The 21915-nt window shown below is 38.8% G+C and overlaps 1 long non-coding RNA gene across 1 annotated transcript; it reads left to right on the top strand.

The window, feature by feature from the left end:
- Positions 1-1816: 1816 nt before the first annotated feature.
- Positions 1817-20886, top strand: LOC139677006 (uncharacterized). The gene is made up of 5 exons (XR_011698762.1): positions 1817-1958; positions 2353-2512; positions 16491-16723; positions 17734-17807; positions 19172-20886. It is a non-coding gene; the product is annotated as an uncharacterized lncRNA (long non-coding RNA).
- The last annotated feature ends 1029 nt before the right edge of the window (positions 20887-21915 follow it).

Genomic DNA, 21915 nt, shown 5'->3' with positions numbered 1-21915 from the left:
ATTGAGCTGAAGACATCCATAACCCGGAAAGGGACTCAGTTATGTTTAGGCTTAAAATACCAACATCTAAAATGGATACAAGCATTACCAGGACTTAAAATATGATTAGTTAGAGAAGGTCAACAGCATTTCACCATTAACCTTCTCCTTTCTTAAAATATACACAACAGCCTCACATATAAACCAGTCTTAAAGAAAAGCATATAATCTGAAGGTAAAATTCAAGCCAGCCATAGCAACAAAATTTCACTGAAGATAATGAAACTGCATGATTGTAAATCCCTTTGGGAGATCAGAATCTCATCCACTATTTCCTGACAAGTCTTATGTTACAGCCCCAAATGAATAAAGAACTAAGAATTAAATCAGCAATACAAAAAAGACCCCAAAAATAAATCACATATTGAGAAAATTTAATCATTAAAATGGAAAAAAATGTTATTTTATTTACAGACATCAATAATTTATCTAGCAATATTTCCCAGCAAGTATTAACCATGAATATTTAATATGTACATGTGAACAATTTATAAACAGAAACAAAAATGAAAACATCTAAACAATCCTGGATATGGTCCTATAAAGATTCAAATTGAATCATATTGTCACACCAAGAGTAAATTCAAGTGCTAGAAGCCTACTCTTTATGAAATTGCACTCCAGCTAGTAATGCTTGTAAAGTATATTTTTATTCAAGTGCATAGTTTTATCTATGCAAAATATTTTGCAGTGGTATCAATTTCAATTTAATTTCTTCAGGAAATATTTTGAGATCTGGGCCTCTCCTCTCCCCATACAAGAGGAAGAGACAGAAATGTATAGCTCAGATTTGTGATCCAAAATAAACTACTTTAAGAAAATTCTATTTTACGACAGCATTCCAGAAGCCTTTTTTCCATCCCAACTGGCAATGTCATTATCTGTCTCCTCGGGCAGTACCATCAGGCAGCAGTGAAAATAAGTGGATCAGCTAACCTGACATTTTGTTTAAAATTATATGGAAGTGCCTACACAAGGTGCTTCTTTCACAGGTCATCTTCAGAGGAGCTGATCTCCAGCTGGGAGCAGTGCAGGGATGAACCCAGTGTCTGCCTGCATGCTCTTTGAAAAGCTACACTGGAATAAACTCAGAACTAGTCAGCTGTGATTAACTCTATCCAGTCCATTTCATCTCACAATAGAAGCAGCCACATTTTGTTTTTCACTAAAATCTGCTTTCAGCATCTCTGGTACCTGAAGCTCCATTACCTCTGCCCACTGATGCCTCTCTGCTGTTCACACTGAGCTCCTTCTCTACTGCTCCATGCAAGGACTGATGATTCCTGGTGGTTCTTTACTGTCGGCTTTGCCTCACTTGACTGCAACTGATAATCCTTGTGTGTTTCTCCCTTCCCTCCCTTCAAGGGAACAGGAAATCTCTCTACCAACCAGTGTACATTGTCATTTACAGCTAAGCCTGTGCTGCTGAATTTCATGATATTTCTATCATCAGTTTTACTGGAGTTTTATGGCAAATCAGTCTTTACATTTCTTTAAGCATAACCATAGAACTAAAGAGACCACTTTGTTTATACAACTGCACAGTCCTCATTTTCTGTTCCTTTTAGCTCATGGCCAATCGATAGCAGTGCCTCATTCCCCAGGCATGGCAATGCCAGGACAGTCTCCCCAGCCAAGAACTCAGGGTTATCATTAACTTTACTGCTCTGACAACAAACTCACATGCTCACACTTCACTTTTTGGACTTTGAGATGAATCCTGAACTGAAGTGCTGTCAGCAGAGAAACCAGTGCCAAAAATCATTTGGCCCACAAACTCTCCCAGTCCCGAGGAGCAGGAAGGAAGCAGTTTGCACAGGATGGCTTCCCAAGATGCAAAGTAGACGTTACCTGTGTCATTACTCTCTACATCACTCCTCCCGAGTGCACGCCTTGAAACACAGCTGCAAATACCACAGGTGAGGAAAGACAAAGGATGTCTCAGTCAGTGCTGGTGGAGGACTAGCAGACCAAGAAACAACTTTGTGGAAGCCAAGAGGATTAGCTGCTGACTTTGGGGAGAGAGTGGGTAAAGAGGACAGGTTCTCTGAGCTATACTGACAGTTGAACTTCTCACCACCTCTACGTCATGTTGGGGGATGTGATTGGGAGATTTGTGTCTCAAATGTTCAGACAGATCTACTGGAAGACAAAATCCTTTTCTGTTGTTATTTTATTGCTAGAAAGATCAAAGTTGTTTCATCTTTGTTCCTTTCCCTGTTCTGGAGTTTAATTTCATTTCTGTTTTCAGGTAAAAAAGACTCATGATCACAGTATGTACATAAATGTGTCTCTGTCCTTGTCTTTTGGTAGGTCTGTTCAAGCCTTCTATCTCCTCTAAGTTTTGAGCATACTATTTCATTTCAACAAACACTAGAGGCATCCACTGTGAGACACAAATATACAATGACTCAGGCTTCACAAACTCTGCTGCTCTCAGGATGACTGATTTCTCTTTGTTTTGGGATGAATGGTAGGTAGTATTTCATTTTTTATCTGTGCTGTTTTCCCTCACCTTTTCATACCCACCAGATTTTCTTTAAAATTCTGAGCACACTTACCAAGCCAGGCAAGGTAGCTTACTCTGAAGAAAAGCACTTACTGAAGTAGAGAGGAGAATAGGAAAACTCCCTGAAAATCAGGGAACTTCCCTGGATTTCACAGATTGTAGTCAGGAGCAACAGTGCTGAGCAGGCCACTGCAGGTGTTGGAAACACTGCTAAAGTCACCTGGGAGGCAGAGCAGTGGGGCAGCTGGCAGTGCTGGCTAACACTTCACCAGCTTCCAAGAGGAAGGTTCAGAACCCCAAAACAATTTCTCGAAGGAAACTTAAATTGCATCACTTAAAAGGCAACTTAGGCTGCTTTTCCTCCATGGAGCCTTGGAGGGGTCCAGAATTAATCCTACTCGAATTCCCAATTCTATCTCATATTTCTTATTTGGACTCAGCACTATGTCCCTATGCCAGCATCACTGGCCAGAAAAGTCAGAATTCCCTCACAAATATTTCTCTATTCTTTTCCCCTTCCAGCTCTGAACTCAGGTTAGGAAACAGGCCTGATTCTGGTGCTGACCCCACTGCAGTAAATCAAACAACTTCTGTCACCATCACACCTTTGGGAGGGAATCGAGATTCATACTGAGATGATGTAGAATAAAAGCCAGGCAGAAGATTTTAGTGTCTCTAGTTCTGAGCTGCTGTTTCCTTGAGCAGTGTTTTCTCAGGCCCAGCCTTGCCCACCTTCTCTCTACCCCCCAAGCCTGCCAACACTGCAGCCCCAGTGGGGGCAAGACTGGCCCCAACCCTTGGCTGCCCGTCTGCAGCGAGTCAGATGTGCTGCAATAAAACAACCATCACTTCTGCAGGTGTAAAATATTTCACTGATATGACAAAGAAGTGTTTTACAGAAATACTCTCCTTCTGTTCAACAAATGTCTTTTCCTATCTTGTGCAATGATCTGCTGGTAAATCTCCTCATTTCTGCCAGTTTCTACCACTTTTAGGCCATGGGAAGTCTATTATTGCATCCCATTGACTTCAATGGAAATTTCAACTATATTTAGAACTATCCAATATAAGTGTGCGGAGAACAGCAAGTCACAAGCTCTTTCATACTCATATCACTTCTAACCAAAAGGGGATTGGTTTCACCAAAAGTAAGTTTAAAGAGGAGAGATATTCTCTGCTTCATTCAGGCTGTCATAACTTTCAGGGTTCTAACTGTCTGATGGGTTCAGATACCTGCAGGGAAGGCAAGAAAAGATGGTGCCACAGTTCTTGTGAGCAGACATGGGAGAGAGAAAGGGAGCTCTCAGCTCTTCTTGTTATTGAAAGGTCAGGAGAAGCAAAAATAGCCAGAACACCACATTTGGAAGGTGAAATGAACTTGGGACACATTAGCAATTTATCACATGAGTTTAGATTGACTTTCTTAGAAAATCTGTGTTCATTCTGCTAATCAACTAAAAATGCACTGTAGATTTTAGGATAGAGTTTTAAATCAAAGACTATATTAGTTGAACAATACATTTAGTAACTTAAGAAAACCAAAGGTAGTGACCAACAGTCCTCATTTCACAAATAGAATGCTTAACCTGGGAAAATACTTTTCCTTGGAAATTTGATAACATGCACCCAGAGATTATGAGGATAGATGAGACCACTACACTCATCATACCCCACCACTTCTAACAAAGACCAGACACATTTACATCCTTATTTCTGTACCAACCCTCAAAAACTGAGTACAGAACACAACTCAAAAAGACAGACTCTCTTGATCTCAAAATGTTATTTCTTTTCAAACTATTAGTTTGAAAGGCAGTCTCATTATAGCAGACCAGGGAGAGAGATTTAGACTCCGCAAAGTAAACCACATAGTGTTTTTGCAGAACCCTTAAGACAGAGGGTGCCCAATTTTCGTCTGACTCACAGTGAATATCACATACCTCGATGCTGCATTCCACGTGACTGAAATCACAAATGATTTTAACTTGTGCAATAAACCATTTTGTATAGCCCTGGTTAAAAAAAAAACAAAACAAAACAACCACAAAAACAAACCACAACCAAACAAATAAACAAAAAAGAAAAAAAAACAAGCAAATATATATTCCCATTGCCACATAGAGTACAGATGAAGAAAAGAAATTACAATTTCTGACTGGGTTTGAATTTAATAATTTCTCAGAGTTGATCTCAGCAGAACAGTAGGGAGACAGCTCAAACCAACCATCCAACAAACATAAGGTTGCATACAACAAATATAATGCACCACCCACTACGTTGCTTTCTCTATCTCATGTTTTTTTTCTCTTGATTTCTTGTATCCCTACTTTCTGCCTATGTTTATAATCACAGTCTATATTTTTGCCTTTCCCGTTTCATATGTCCCTTAATTCACTGTTCAGCCACGTATTTAGGCTACTTTACTTTTCAGACTGCCAAAATATTCTCCCCTTCTCATGCTGTCATCCCTCCTTACAAAATGAATTTCATTTGAAATGTTACATAGAAGCAAAATTAAAAGAGAAAAATAAGAAGTTTTAGAAAAGCTGCAGAGGTCCCTTCCAGCCCTAAAAATTCTGTGATTCTATTTCACAGCTTTAATACTGGATGCTATTTTATTAATATGTCTCATAAACACTACTGAATACGTACCTTACTTCAGTTTGGTTTATCAAACAATACACACTCAACTGCAAAAGAGTTTAAGGAAAATTTTCAACATGCAGTTTACTGCATTGAGAGGCTTGCACATACCTCACAGCTCTTTGTAACTGGAAAAATATGCTCTATTTTTAAAGATAAAATCCAGTAGATTTTTCAGCATGAGGTACAGTTTATTAAATTCTGTTATCCAACCATTGGCTGATGTAGATCATTGCAGCTGTAGTCATGTCAAAGAAGCTATGTTAAAATTATTGAGATTAATATATCACATGTATTTTAATGTATTTATTATTATTTAATGATAGCAATTTAAGAGAGCAACATCTCCTTAATTTTGTTGGGGTTTTAACTTTGCAATAGTAATATTATTGAGGGGAAATCAGAATAATTATTAACAACAATGCTAAAGTTTCAGCCTGGTTTTGAAGAAGCTATATTACTTTTCATAGTTGAATAACTTTTGCCCAGACTGGTTAGTTGTCCCTTTCTAAATTTTCTTCACAGACTTTCAGTGACAAAGCAATTTAATTCATGTAATGTTTAAATGCAATTCAAACAAATTCACAAAGCTGCATATTCATCTATAACAGGAAAAACTTGACTTTTAATATTTTTTATGATGAAAGTCTCTGCTGCATGACAATGACAAAATTCATGCATATGTCTATGAAATGGGAGTAATCAAAATTACATTTCCTCTCACAGTGTTTTAAGATACATGTATGAAGAAACTTTTTTACTAACTTTTTCCTGGTTTTTAGCCATGGTTTCCAGGTTTTTTCTTAAAAACTATAATTCACTAATGTAAGGGGAAAAATATTTTCCTAAAGACAGTTAATTTCAGTTTCGAACAAGTGCAGAAAGTTAACTTAGGGAGGTGAAAAAAGTGCTTCAGTTTCCACCCTCCTCATCCCTGGGGGCTGCAAAGCTCACATGGACTTCCAGTGGTTGTGCCACTCTGCCCAACCCTCTCTTCTTGCTGGGCTAAATCCTTCTCAGGATGGCTTCTGACCTCACCCCTGAGCTCATGGAGAGTCCTCCACACTGGCAGTTCTCAGCCACAACAGCCCTGACCAGCCTCTCTGCTACTGCCTCCCCTTCTGCTTCCAGCTCTCACTCACTGCTTGTTTCCAACTCCTTTGGCTTTCTCTGAGGTGAGATTCAGACAAGGCTTTAGGCAGAAACTACATCCCCTTTGTGCACCTTCAAGAAAACTCCAGAAACAGAAAGATCACTGTCTGCCACAGGATATGTTGAGACTGTGCTTGATTCCTGCGGGGTTGGGTATATCTGATCTCATATAGAGGAAAAACACCAATTAAAAATTTCAGTTCAGTGATTTAATACTTTCCCACTGCTAATAATAATCATCCCAGGAGGTCAACACCTGAAACAGTGGCAAAATGACTGGACAGGTGCATAAAAACACCCATGGCAGAGTGCAAAACACAATGTCACAACAACCTGAGTTGTGGAAAGCCTTAAATGGCAGTGCCAGAACCTTGTAGTGCCATGGAATCACAGTTGCCTGCAGAACCAGCCAGTCGGGCTGTGCTGGCCAGAGGCTCCCCACAGGAAGAGTTACTGCTCCATGGTGACCAAGTTGGCAGCTGGGGAAACTTGGGAGCAACAGCCCAATGAGCTGCAGTAAATTAGACTGACTGAAGACACAAAGCTAGAGGCATAGTCCTGAACACGCTGGTTCTGCACACCCTGGGTGGTCCTTCAGATGTCTCTGTGAGGTTTTCTGCATCCCCCATGGTCACACCTTCTCATACTTTTGTTCAACTCATGACACATCTGACAGCTCAAAGCGTAGTGCTGATGTTCTGCACCACAATCAAATCAAACTTCTTCCCAATTTATTGTTCTATGTGAAAGAATAACCCTCTACATAATGTATTGTAAATCTACAGCATATGATTGCACAAATGTATTTCCTTTCCTGTCTGATTGTTCCCTAGATATTGTTATTGCTGTTATTATTATTATTATCAGCTTGTGCCGGGGAACTTTCTCCTACTTTAAAAGTCACTACAAAACAGCCTGTGTTGCTATTTCAGCAGAGTGCCCTCACCTAAAGGAACTGCCTGCCCACATAGTTGCATCTCTCTCTCAACCAAAAATTTCCATCTAACAAGACAATGAAAACAGAAGAAAGGGTTCCCTTCCCTGGCATAGCTGTACCCCCACTAGAGAGTTTGCAACACCGCTCTGAGGGATCTGAACTCTTCCTCTTCTCAGCCAACGCTCAGAGGCATTCTATGGCATAAACCAGGCTATGACGTGGGGATCTTGTCTGTAGTGAAGGAAAGTTCCTCAATGTAGCTGTGAATATTTATAGTTAATTCCTTATAATGAACTTATAAAGCTGAGTAAACCTTTAGTAAATGCACTCCTGATCTCTGTACAAATTCCTATTCCTCTGCTCTGTTTTCTCTCATTAATAATTTCTCATGTTGTTGCTTCTCCTTGCCTCTGTTCCCAAGCCCTCTTTTACAGACTGTTTTGTTGTTTTACAAGACTTAACCATCTTTCCCAAGACCCAATCCATTTTCACATCAGCTACACTAATTGGCAACAGACCTGACACATTTCTTGATTACAAGTTAAAACACTTAGAACAAAGCTCCAAACCTTTAAAAAAGAAAAGCAAAAATGCAGTAAAGAAAATGCCCTCAATTAAATACTCTTTAAATGGAATTCTCTGGGAAGCAAAAGAAGAGGGAGACCCAGTTGTGAAAGACCACCCTGTTGTAGTATTATTTAAATCCCTAGAGGTTTTATTTAAGAAGCTGTATGTTCTGGACTATAGTCAAAATGTACTTCGAACTTTTAAAGATATATCGTATTTGTTCTATTGCCATGCAAACAGTTTCTCTCTTCAGGTAACTTTAAACAAGTACAATATTAGTTCTGTCAGTAAAGATGCTGACATTTAAATATTTTTATGAATTATGATAAAATCTGTATCACACAGGTAGATGTAATTTCTTTGTTAATTTACAACTCAAAAGTTAGCAGAGAAAAATACGTAAGGAATGACAGTTTGGGCAGTTTGGTATTTCATACATGGTCTCTTTATAAATATAGCAGTGCTAGTTCTTTCTGTAGTTGACAGACAGTAGTATTGCTTTAGGAATGGGATCTAAATGGGCTATAATTTCTAGTTTTATCATTTCATTATTAAATTCTCCAAAATTACCAAAATTTTGTAGTGGTTATAATATAAAGTAAAACCAGCTAAAGAACAAAGTAGTCAACTTATAAGCATGTGTTGTGGTCATGGCCAGACCCAGGACAGCACGCTTTGTGGAATTTGTTTTGTGGAGATTTTGCTTCACAAAATGTTTCAGATTTATTCCAATTAGCAATAAACCTGGTGGGGGTTGGGCTTTTTTTTTTTTTTGTGGGGTGCAGGTGTGAAAAACAAAAAAAAAACACCAGAGGAAAACAGATTAATCAATTCACTTAGAAAATATTACTTTTGGTGAGTTTGACATCAGGTTTCTTCAAGCTGTAAATGAGTTCGAATCCTGACTACATCATGTTCTCTTCACTGGTGGGAGGCCTGAGGGGTTGTGCTGCAGCACCAAGGGCTCGGTACTGTCAAGAAAACAGAGGAGGGAATAGGGAGCAACACTTCTGACCCCAGGCTTTGCAGCAAAGAGCCATTTCCTGAACTGCTCCCACAGAAGGTTAAGATGTTCCTTAAAAGAAAATCAAAGAAAGTCTTCAGCACCACACGTTAACAAAACTGCAAGATTTCTCCTTGAAGAGAATTTACTGCCTGGAGGACCAACATCAATACAGATAGCCTGAACCATTACAAAAATAAAGATAACACATTTTTTTTAAAAAAATAGGAAGATATCATGCATGTCTAAGGATTGGAAACATGTTCTAATATGGCAAACTAAGCTGTGTGAGAAAGAAACCAACTTGCACAAGCAAATATACAGAAATAGCATGCAGAAAACATCTTAGTTAACACCTCACCTTCCTGTTCTTTTAGTTGCTCCAAAACCCAAACCTGTCCTCAGTACTGCAGGAAAAATAGCACCACTTTAGACAACACTGAAAGAACTTGCTTAGAAAGATTTTCTGAAGTAATCCTGTTATGGGTTTAGCCAGAAATAAATATAGTAAAGAGGAAGCTTGCTGTGCTTTAGAAATAAAGTTAGTAAAGACAGACTACAAATCTATCAGTTCCTACGTTACTAAAAGTAGTATATTCTCATTAATTCTATCTCTAGCAGTTACAGGGTGGGACTTCAAACAACACACTGAAATGCATTGACAAATAGATATTTCTCTGGTAATATCCTTTAATGCACAGCTTTCTACTCTAACTTAAACCTGAATATGTCCCTCCATGTCTCACAAAACAGAACATGATTTGGGTGGAAGTATATAGATTTGGCCACAAAGGAGTTACTCAATCTCTTGTTACTGGGGACCGGTGACAAAACCCAAAGGAATGGCCTGAAGTTGTGCCAAGGGAGGTTTTGGTTGGATATTAGAAAAGAGTTCTTCACCCAGAGGGTGGTTGGGCACTGAACAGGCTCCCCAGGGCACCAAGCCTGACAGAGTTCAAGAAGCATTTAGGCAATCCTCTCAAGCACATGGTGAGATTCTTGGTATGTCCTGCACTACAATGCTCCTTGTGGGCGCCTTCCAATTCAGGTTATTCCATGATTCCATGACCTGTTTCCCACAGATGGGTAGCAGGAAAGTAAAACATCAACCAAGGGGGAATAAAGAAGCCAAATCATTGTTCAAACATGCATTCTCTATGCAGAATTACTCTGACACTCAGGCTAAAGATATATATCCCCACAGAGAGTGAGGGATGTAACAGTATAGGGACTTTGACTTCTCTGATGAGGACTTGCCTGTCAAATACAGAGAGCAGATGGTTTGTGTGTTCCAAGGGACACATTGCCATTGTTCACACCTCCGGCAGAGAGGGCCTGCCATAGCCCCAGTGTGCTAGGAACTTGATTTAATGGAGTACTCTCAGTTTTCTTTCATAATCTGCACCCTCTGGAACAGAATAGTGGACTGGAAGAGGAGAGTGCCCTTATTATTATTTATTATTTCTGTGGCGACCATGTATGGAGGTGCTTCAGAGCAAAGCTCTTACCTCATCTAGAGGTGCAAACAGCAAAACAAAAAGGAACTTTTCCCCAATTCATCCACATTTCCTGTGTGCCACAAAATCTCTTTTCCTTTTCCATCATTTTAATATACACTTCATTTTGTTCTATTAAGCAGGAACCTTGGAGGCAGGTGCAGAGACATCCATGTCACAGTGGAATCCTGCAGTTAATATAATGCACTACTAGCAGATCTTGGGATCATCAGATCCAGCTGGTCCCAAAACACATCATGGCATGAAAGCTGGCAATGTTGAGGAACAAAGACTAAAAAATCCTAAAAAACATACCACAGAAAAAGTAGCAACTCCTTTAAAAAACCTAACTTATTAATAAAATCTTCCATTTGTTTTAGAATCCCACATTTTTAGGTAAGGAGAAGCCAAGTAAGCATTGAACACTGCTACAAAGATGCTTGCTCTGGGTTCTGTTGCTCTTTTTGTCCACCATTTAATATTATATATCTATACAAACAGGAATGGGAGTCACATCTCACAAATGCTGAGTGTAAACAAGAATTCCACTATTTGGATGCAGTTCTAAGTTTCCTAAATCTGCAAAACTGAACCAGTGACCTCATGAGACTGGGTTTGGGAGATTGCCAGTCCAGCAGAAATCATGCAATATTGTGTCACTAGCGAGTTTTATGGTGATCTGGTTTAGGGCTGTTGGGTTTTTCTCCCCACCTCTATATCACTGGGGATGTAGGAGTGCAAAACAGGGAAAAAAATAAAAGGTGAGGAAATCGAATACTTCTTTTGAACCTCAGATGTTAGTTCACGTTAGGTTTGACTTGGGGCATGGGGGACTGGGTATGATATTATTTTATCCAAGCCACTGAATTTTATTTTACATAAGAATTAAAGAAATATTTGAAACAGAAATTATCAATGTTTTCTTTTTCATACCTGCTCAGACTGTTAATAAGAAACCATATCCTGAGGATTTTCTAGCTCTTGCTCTAGTGAAAACTCAGTCATGAGTATTTTTAACTCATAACTGTAATAACAAGGTATTGCAGACAACTTGGTTTTGGCTTAGGTTTGCTCAAATTGCAGTTGGCTGAACAATTCTTACCAATTGCTACTGAGATGTGTTGTTATTGGTGCTGGACACCACAGTAGACTTTATCACTCAAACATGAACTTAAACTGTTGGGGTTTATCAGCATTGCTTTACAAGTTATACAATTTCATTAGGTGGTACATTCTCTGGTTTCTCCTTTTTAAAACTTCCATGTATAATTCCACAACAGAATTAGAGAAAATTATGGGCTTTTGTTAGAATTATGCGAGATGCTTGATGTAAACCTGGAGATACATTCTCCTTTGCCACAAAAACCTTTAAGACATTTCCATCTACATATGAAGCAAATGCACTAATCCTTCCAGTGCAGAGATCTCCATGTGTGCCACACACATCCAAGCAGTAGTGCAAGGAATGTGCCAATTTACTCCAGCAAGGAAAGACGATTTCTTATGGTACCAGAGCCTGAACCAGGCAAGACAAAGGAGAAAGAGTGACCTCTCCTGGCACCACGTAAAATCTAAAGCTGCTTCCTATCAGAAACAAAGGGGTTGGAAGGCAGAAGTGAGTTGGATTTGAACAAGTAAATGTGGGGGGTTTTTTTCAAATGTAAACACTGTTCATCTCATAGGAAAATTCAAATCCTCACCTGATTTTAGGAGTTCAATAACAATGAGCAGGCAGTGAGATGACAGTTTGGTAAAGTTTAATGAGGATAATTATTAATAAAAAGCAGCTAATGCTCCCTGAAAAAGCTTTCTGTTGGGCATTGTGTGCTCATTTGGCCTAATTATTTTTGATGTTTTGCCCATCAAATAACCAAACTGCAGCTTGTGAAATGTCAGATATAATTAGAACAAATAAAGCTGTAAGCATGAACATCCAAAAAGCCTCCAGTACCCATTAGCAAAAATTCTCTTTAGGATCCATTTACACAGCAGCAGGAACAGGCATTTCACAGGTAGAAAAGCTAGCACAAAGGTAACAGACAAAGTTTTGAAGTCTAACAGAAGTCTTTGAGATATTTCTGGCAGGTAATAACGCTCTGTGCTTTGTTAAGGATATTTATTTACAGATCTTAGAAAAGTGCCCTAATTTCCCCAGGATTCAGTGATAAAACAGGGTCATACAAAAATATTTTCATATTTTCTTGCCATCTCCATGGAGCAACAAATGTAGTAGCTCTGTAAAGCTAAATAATGATTTCCTGAATCAATACTGGAGTCAGTTAAGTTACAGAATACACGTATGCAATGTAGGATTCTGAACTCACTGTTTCACTCAGCCTTGCTCTGTGCATTCTGCACTGCAGTTGTGCTGCTATTCCAAGCCTCATAGGTTGCTCAGAGGACTCGGCTCCACTTCATTGCTCTCGTCAAGAATGTTCAAGACAACCTCTCTCTTCATCAAAGCACAAATTATTTGCTCCTTTGCACCATCACCACCTAACTGGCATTGCTTTTAAGTAACAGATTACTCCACTTGTATTCCTGGCATGCAACCAGTATTTGTTTGGAAGATCCCAGGAAGGCCAGGTTGAAGAAATAAGCATTGCTATCATGTTACTCTGTTTTTAACATACAGTGGATATTTTTGATCTAGCCAAACACAAGAGTTTTTCATCTATCTCCTACAATGACAAAAAGTGCTGGATCTGTTTAAGAAAATAAGATACATGAGGTTTAATCACAGAACTTTCCGTCAAATACCAGGCTCTGAGTTCTAGAAAGAGTGTAACAGTGAGAACTTAATGGAAAAAGCAGTGGAGCTTGGATGTGAAACCTTTCCATTACAGATGAGTGTTTACAGAGAGAAGACATTTTATTCAATTCAAGAAACTCCTTTCTTCTTCTAATGCCAGGCAAACATACATGTGCATAGATTATTAGGAAGACGGGTAATGTTACTCGTGAAGGAACCTTGACTACACTTCAAGCTTCACAATTCCAATTCGTCTCTTCTCCATCTTATTTTGTTATTTCACACTTACTTCATTGAGTTTTGGGTATTCCTACAATGATCCCTCAGTATTCAGGGGAAAATTCTCTTCCCATCTTCAGCTTGGTCAGCAGGTTCAGAATTGTTTTAGGTACCTCTTGCTGATGAGCACCTGCAGCACAACCTTGCACTGATGTGCAGAATTTTTTGCAGTTCAGGAATTCAATTCATGCCTGGGACCCCATGATAGAACTACCAATACAATCAAAAAGCTATCCAGGAGAATATCTTTAGACTCTTCAACCAGGAAAAAAAAAGCTGCTATTCCAGTATACAGGAAGTCACAGAATACTGCCAAAAGAAGTAAGAAATCAAGCTGTTTAAAGTACTAATGGAGGCACTCAGATTCGTGCCATTACAGACAGGAATCTTGCAGTCAGAATTATATGAGGGACCAGTGACTCTGATTCTTAACAGAAATGGGGAAGGGAGGCCAAGAGGAAACAAGAAAAACTGGTATGAAGATACAAATTTTCCATTAGAGAATAATATTAAACACTTGCTACTGGAAAAACATTCTGAAACTAAAATGTCAGAAATCTTTCCAACATTGTCCTGTCACATCATAAAACTCAGTGGAGATCAGAAACTGCCTTCACAGAACTTCAAAGCTGCAATTGGAAAAACTTCTTTAATGCAAATTTAATTAGGTGTTTCTCTGCCTGGAGCCAAGCAAGGCAGCATTCGAAACAACACAAGATGTTGTGTTTACAGAGTCGTGTAACTTCAAGAGTCAAAGTCCCATACCCAAGACGGTGAAGTCTTCTGTCTGCAACAGTACCCTGCACCAGCTACAATATTTTATAATATTCTTCACTGCTGCTTGAAATTAAAAATTAAAAAACCATCCAACCTAAACAAGATCGACCCAGCAATCCCCATTCACTCAAAAATTATTTCAAAAATTATATAAACCAGCCATAGATGACAAGAGGTACAGATTGATATTGCTGGCATCAAGAACTGCAGCTCAACCACAAGCAAGAAAACAAATTGCATTAAAAGCAATGAATCAAATGCAAAATCAAATAAAGAAACCATATTCCTCTCATGCTGCAAAATGCAGCCTGTGAAGCACAGAAAGTTCTAATGCGGGGTTGGTCTGAAACCAGCTGTGATTCCTGCAACACACATCCAGGGGCATGGGGAACATCATCCCTGTCAGCTGCAGATGCCAGAACAAACATTAAGCCATGAGGAATCAGGGAGCTCCAAAACCCAGGGCTTATCCAATTTTCCCATTTCTGGAATTTGAAGATAATATTCTGGTGACATTTTATTCAGTTTTGTCTCTTCTCTGTAACTAAAGAGAGATTTTCGGAGCTGAAGGGACTGTTCAGCAGTTGGCTTTCACTGCCAATTTAGTGTTCTGCATCTCTAGTTACACAAAATCAAGGTATCAGTATAGAATTAAGGTGATGTTCCCATGGTATTCTTGCCATTCTATATTGAATATTTGGAAATAAGCATCCAGGGGTTAAAGTCAACTGCTATTTAGCAATTGGGTGAGTGCATAGGAGAGAGATTTCTCTTTAGTTTAAAATAAATGCTTCTCCCAAAAAATGATGCTAGCCAATGTTCCCATGAAAGTCACTGTAGAAAATGATCTGAATGAGCAGATCCACTTTACAGAATAGCCTACATTTTGAGTCCACGTCAGAGAGAAGCAGCTGCTTTCCCAAAATAGCTAAAATCATGCTCTGGCACTGCTGCCTCTTGCAAATGTTTCTGTGATTTTTGTCTGCTTTTGATCTGAGTGATGGAATCATTTTCATTGAAACTGCTGTAGTAAACTTCAGCCCTCCCTTGTTTTCCTTTAAAATGTGGAATCTTTAAAACACACACATGCTTTCCAATATGATCTTTCAAAGCATGCCATTTTGTTTGTTTCTTTGTGGGATTTTTTTTTAATCTCAGCAAAGAATAAAATAGGCAACAGATTTTTTTGTATGTTTTATCAAAGTAGGAATGAAAGAGCTAGAGAATTATCTGTGATATATCATGATTCATTTCTGAGATAATTACAGAAAAATTGCCGGGCATTCAGGTAATTTCAGATTCCCTAAATGCATACAGATGGTTGTCTCTGAGCTACTGTACTTTGAGTTTCAAGGAAAACTGCCTCTGTTTGCCCCCAACTGCTGCTCCACTCAGAGAATATATTAGATATCAGATTTCAGATGCCTTTTCTTTAATAAAATAACACAGATGGTCCAATCCAGCAAAATACTACACTTAATGGCCTCTTAAGGCATTCAGTGCTTCATAAAAGTGATCAGGTGTAAGTAAGGTGATTATCACAGGAAAAACCATCTCTGCATTTTGGAAAATGTACAGAGATGAGGAACTTTTCACTCAGTAGCCAAGAGAAGGCCATTTTATCACTAGCCATATCAGCCCCTGCAGCACCTGAGAGCAAAGAAAGGTAGACTGATCACAACTTTACTGGGCTACAAATGAGGAACAACACGTAGAACCAGAGTAACACTTTCCCAAATACCAATATCCCTTCAGGATTTGGAGGGGACCCATCACACAGTGCAGCTGGGAAAGCAAGAGCCACCACCCAAACAGAAATGGGGGCTGCAGAGCGAGGCTGTTGGGCCAGCACAACTCTGAGGAGCATGTTCAAGGGGGTGAAAATGCCACAGAGTTTGAGGGGTACATTCAGCCTTATGATCCTGATGCTGGAGGGACATTTACAAAGAGATGGTTAAATTTAGAAGTCAACAGTCCTCAGACAAGAGGGGATCACCTAGTTCAGTGAGAAACTCTCCTCTGCTGCAGTACCTTCATGGAATTTTGTTAAGAATGCAAAGCAGTTATGCAGAGCACACTCAGTATGAGGACATCTGACCACACCAACTGCTGAGAGGAACAGGAGTACCACAATGAAGTTTAAACAGTCAGGATAATTGGGCCTTCTGCCATCACTGACTCCTTCCCTTGATCTTCCACAAAACCATAAGGGAGTTCAAAATGTAAAGTTCAAAACACTTTGTCTCCAAATATTAATCTAGTTCATTAATGCAAAACCCTGTGTACATTTCCTGTGAGAAAACAGTTGCAATCCAGCTTTTCTTTGTCTCCTGCAGGAGCAGGATAGCATGGACCAGGCAGAGCAACTCCAGCCTTTGTGCAGTTGTCTGGATTGCCACATCAGGCTCTCTCAACTCATATAGGAAAACCTACTCCTAACTGAGTGCTGTTACCTGGTGTCTTCCATCAGTGATAACTTACAGCAGCCCCTGGAAAGGGTGGCTCATGTCCTGCTGCAGTACCTCATCTTTCTCAGCCCTAAGGCATGAATACCAAAGTTTGTTGGGGGGTAAGTGGCTACATTCATAAGGGGTTACAAAATATGTTGTGATGCTCAACTGGAAGACCCGTAACTGCAAAATAATGTAGTATTTGCTTTGGCAATAGTACTTCTATTTTTAATCTGGCAGTGAATAATTGGCAACTGCTTGCCCAAAATAGGCAGCCAAAACTAATAGTCATCAACGCCAAAAGAAAACTAGAGCAGAAGAACCCATTATTTAATCACAGAAACTATTTTCATAGAATGAATAAAATATTTAAATAAAGTATATGATGGAAAAGATACACATTTGAAGGCATCCATGATAGGCATTTTGATCATAATAAAATAGCTGTGAGGAATTACAAATAGTCTACTCTGTTTCTTGAGCTGCAACTACCTTTATTTTGCTCTGTTCATGTTTACAACCCCTTGCACTGTGGCACATGCCCTCTAAACAAGGGCAGGCACTGCAGATCATGGTGGATGCCCATCACAGCCCCAGCAGCTTAGTTTAGACTGATGAAACACAGAGTCAATTCACTTTAACTGTCATGAATTTATGTCTAAATCATTCGTTTGTCATCTAATTTAACTTTTATGAGGAATCACTTTAAAAACTGAAATAATTCACTTGTACCTTGAATTTCTATGAAAGATTAATGCTGTTAAGGAACAAAAAGTTCAAAAGATGGACTGATTCAGAACTGTCTGCTTAAGATTACATAGAAATCCAATCAGTTATATTCTCTGCTCAGACTGAACCTGCACCAAGTTTCCCAATAACTTCCTAAGAAGGTTTTATTTAATCAAGAACAAGTTCCATGGAGCCCCAAAGGTCACAGTTTAGAAGGATTATCTGACCTAGACGTTGCATAAAGCAGATGGCTCTGCTTTATGGCAATTAGTAAGCAGGAACTGTGGTATCTGGTTATATCTTCTGATTCTCTGTTTATATGAAGTTATGTGAAACTGGAACCTCTTTGAAAGTCAAGTTGTGTGGAAACCATTTAAGACTATTTCATTTCTAATTATAGGCTTGATAAAACCATTTTCATGCAAGAGTAGGATCAATGCACAGACTGTCAAACTTGTGAACATCCATCCATTGGTAAGTGGTCTGACTCTTTCAAAGGCTATCACAAAGATAACCTTGTCATGGGGAATGGGAATCTCACTTTAAGGAAAAGGTAAACCCCATCTACAGAGTTTATATCAGCCTTTCCAAGCAGCTTCAGTGTTTTTTTACTGATGTTGTTCTCTTTAAACTTGTATATTCATTATCAAAAGCAGTTTGAAAATATTAATTTTTTGCTCCATTTCATTTTCCATCACCTATCAGGACAACTGAGATGGGAAACTAAATCACATTTTTAAGCCAACTCTTGCTAGGTTCCCTCAGAGATGCAAGGTGGACATTGTTCTCCCCCTGACCTCAGGGCATGTGTGGCCAGCTGTGCCACAGCTGGCATAATCCACCTCTGCTCCAAAGGAACGAAACCCCCCTGGGATGACACTAGGCCTGAACTAATGCTGTCTGGCCTTTTGGTGAGGTTGATTAGTCCAGGCTCAGCACGGTGCCAGCAGAGCTGCCCAGCTTCCATACCAGATTATTTCAACTATAGGGCTTCAGACATGGGGGCAAAAGTGCCCAAGTGTCTTCAGCTGAGGATGCAGGTCCATCCTGAACAAACTATCAGCACTCTGAGCCCAGAACCTTCCACTCCTCGTGTCTCTGCTTCTCACGGCATGCTATGCTCTGGTGAACTTTTGGAATCAGTAAGTCAGCAACAGCACTGCTGTGCACAGTGAGAAGTCTTCCTTGCAACAGAAAAAAAACCCAACCTCTATGTTTTCTTATCTTAGCTTTTCCCTCCAGAAGAAAACAAAAAACCAAAAAAGTATTAACTGCAATTTACTGAGACTTATGTATGAAGTAAGTGGGAGGTTTTACAAACCCAAATTGCTTTACTCACAGATACAGAACATGCTTTATGTAGGATTTGGATATTTTCAAGCGCTCCCACTGCAGTCACATTGATATGATCAACAGAGCCAGTTGGATGATAACCATACTCAGGTGCTTACAGGCTCAGGAACAAGTCTGGAAAGAGACTAAACAGCTTTGATTAGGCATGGTTTTTAAAAGGGAGAGGTTTAACCTAGAAATTGTAATCAGGACACAGTTCTGAGCTGAATACTTTCTTCCTCCACCACTGTCTTGCTGGGTGTTGAGACAAGGCATGTTGATTATCTGGGCAACAGGTGGTGACAACACACACACTGGTAACCCAGAACACAGCTTGGATTGGGGAAGTTGCTGACAGTCAAAGCATCTTGACTGGAGAAGGGATGAAAATGGCAATATGCCCAAAAACAGAGCAACAAAAGCCAAAAGACACATGTTTTCCAAAGGTTGCTGAAGGGTATATTTACTTCTACCTCAGTCAAGGAAATTAAATATGTATCTTTAAGTCATCAGGTGAAGATGAAGATCAAGATGTGCAGCGGCTGAAAACAAGTAGTCAACTTCAGTGATACTTCCATGATGTACAGCAGATCAGTTTCTTGCCTTTATACCTCAGTGTAAGTCTGATCAAAAGATTATTTATTACAAAAAAAAAAAACCAAGAAAACAGAACAAACAAACAAAAAAAAAACAAAAAGAAAACCCCCAAAACAACCAACTAGCAAAACCCAACCTCAACCAACAATCAATATTAATTCTGTTTCAAGGATAAGTTTTCATTTCAAAAGAGGATAGACACATTTGGCAGGATTCTGATAAGAAATGGAGTCATTCAAACTGCATTTTAATTTTCCTTCACAAAGATTGTGCACATGCTTTAATTCAAGTTCTGTGAAAATTTATACTGCAAAATTAGAACAGATCAGAAAATTTTAAAACCATTTTAGGATAAACTGCACACTCTGTTTTATACGGCATAGCCAGAATGGAGGAGTCTTCCAGCATATCTGTCCACCTAAGCTTCTTCTATTCTGATGTTAAAATTGAGCCTTCACTAATGTTTTCAAGTGTTGTCTTCGAAATCAAATTTCCAGTGTGATAGAATGTGGTAAGAAAAAAGGTCCCTTTCTGCTGGCATGTGCCTCTTTCCATGTAATGAAAAATAAAAGATCCAGAATCCTCAATATTGTTTCAGTAATAATCAATTCTGGATTACTGAATCAAGTTAATAGCTCTAAACTCTTTCCCTTAGACATGTTAAAACACATATTGTATTATTTTACAAAGAACAATTCATCTAAATGCTAAGATTTACACCCTATTATAAAGCAAAATGTTCCTTAATTTCAGCTTTCCTGTGCATACAACTAATATGTAAGAATGAGTAAAAGCTTTCCAAGATATTTCCTTCATCTTCTCCTGAGACAAATTTTTTGAGCTAAAAGTAATGGACCTCAAAATGAACCCATTTCAGTTAGTGAGACTTACTTCATGGCAATTTCAGAAACAAGATCCTCCTAACTTCCCAGCACAGTTTATGCAGAAGTAGGGAATTTTTCCCTTTTCTCCTTCAGTTTGACATTCTTGCTCAGCATCAATTTCCTTATACCTTAGTGTTGTATTCTTGGTAGAAGCTACACACTAGAACCTCTGCATGAACAGAATTCTTTCTCTGTGTTTCTGAACTGACATGAAATAAGATGTGACATCAAATCTTACACAGTTTCTCTTTCCATGTTGAATGCAGTCACAAAAATGCACTTAAAGTAGAATAAGCTCTAAGGGAAATGTCAGCCAAAAGACTCTCTTTATTGAGACTTCAGACACCTCTCCTCATACCTCAAATGTGGATGCTAGCGGGTCAGGAAGCAAGAAGTCATTATTCAAACTATCTTATGACCATTAGTCATCACTCTCAATACATCTGGAAGTGCCACCTCCTTAAATACTCTTTTTGACACTTAAAGATGGTCCCAATCATTTTGATGAACATGAGGAAATTCATCTATCAAAATATTTGGCAACTGAAACAACATCACACTGTTATCTATTATAAAAAAATAAAAAGGTTAAAACTGTCTCTGCAAATAATTTTTTTAAAAGGAGGAAAAGCCACAAAATACAGAAAGAAAAGCCTAGAAATAAAAATAAACTATTTTTCCAAGCTCTACATCAAATTTGAGAACTGTCATTCATCCAATTAACACAAATCGTTTTTGTTATTCATTTTCATGCTCCTCTGGACTCTGGCACAGATCAGGAAACCAAGCACCAAAATACCTTGAAAAGATTGTAAATACCTCTTGATTGGGAATAAGACTAAAAGAAAGATCTCAGAGAAGCTTCCCCTTGAGATTTCTCTGCCTACTTCTGTAATTTACTAACAACATTTTTCCACAGTGTAGGAATTCAGTTGAGCACAAGGATCTCAGCCAAGTCAGATAAGGTTTAGAAGATTTTTTCCAAGTATTTTGGTGCTTCTCCTAGCCAAAGTTAATTGTTCTGAACTTCCAAAAGTACTCATACAATAGAAATGTAATAGTAACATTTCATGTTTTGTAAAACCAAATGCAATCAGGGTTTAACAGGCAGTTCATGGTAAATGCTCAAAAAACAGGGATGAGAGGAAACAAAATTAATTAGAAACTAAAGAAAATAATAATTGAAAACTATTACAATATTCCATATTTATTTCATGCCTTATGAAAAAAATTAACTGCAAAGTGCTAGTTAACACCAGAGTAAGGAGGAGTGAAACAGAACTGATTCAGAGAAAAAGACTGAAAATCACCTATATTTCTTCCCATATGAATTTTATTTTACCGTGTCTTATCATAACACTGGCTGAGCCCAAATTTTTGTAGACTTATTAATATCTGACAGAATATAGCCTGAGGTGATACAAGAGCAGAGTGAGAGCAAAGCTGTGCAATTCTATCCACACAAGGACATTTTTGAAAGGCAAACAACATTTTCCATGTTTCAATGAACATACTCATTTTGGGGAGAGGGAGAGTGATCCCTGAGAGAATGACCTCCAGCCACTTACCACTCCTACATATATTCTGCACTCTGGGGGTGAAGCCTGGACTGCTGGGCATTTCTACAGGAAAGATGGGGAAGACAGAAGGGATGGAAAGAATTGGAGAAGACCCCAGCTGTACAGATCCAAAAGGAAAAAGGAATCTAATTTCTCACTGGCCTTTGGGCTGTTTACCAAGTAACTGCACGTAACATTTACACACTGGTT

Source organism: Pithys albifrons, chromosome 11, assembly GCF_047495875.1.
Source record: "Pithys albifrons albifrons isolate INPA30051 chromosome 11, PitAlb_v1, whole genome shotgun sequence".
Lineage (NCBI taxonomy): Eukaryota > Metazoa > Chordata > Aves > Passeriformes > Thamnophilidae > Pithys > Pithys albifrons.
Note: the sequence above shows the minus strand (reverse complement) of the source record. Positions and strands in the feature narration are given on the sequence as shown.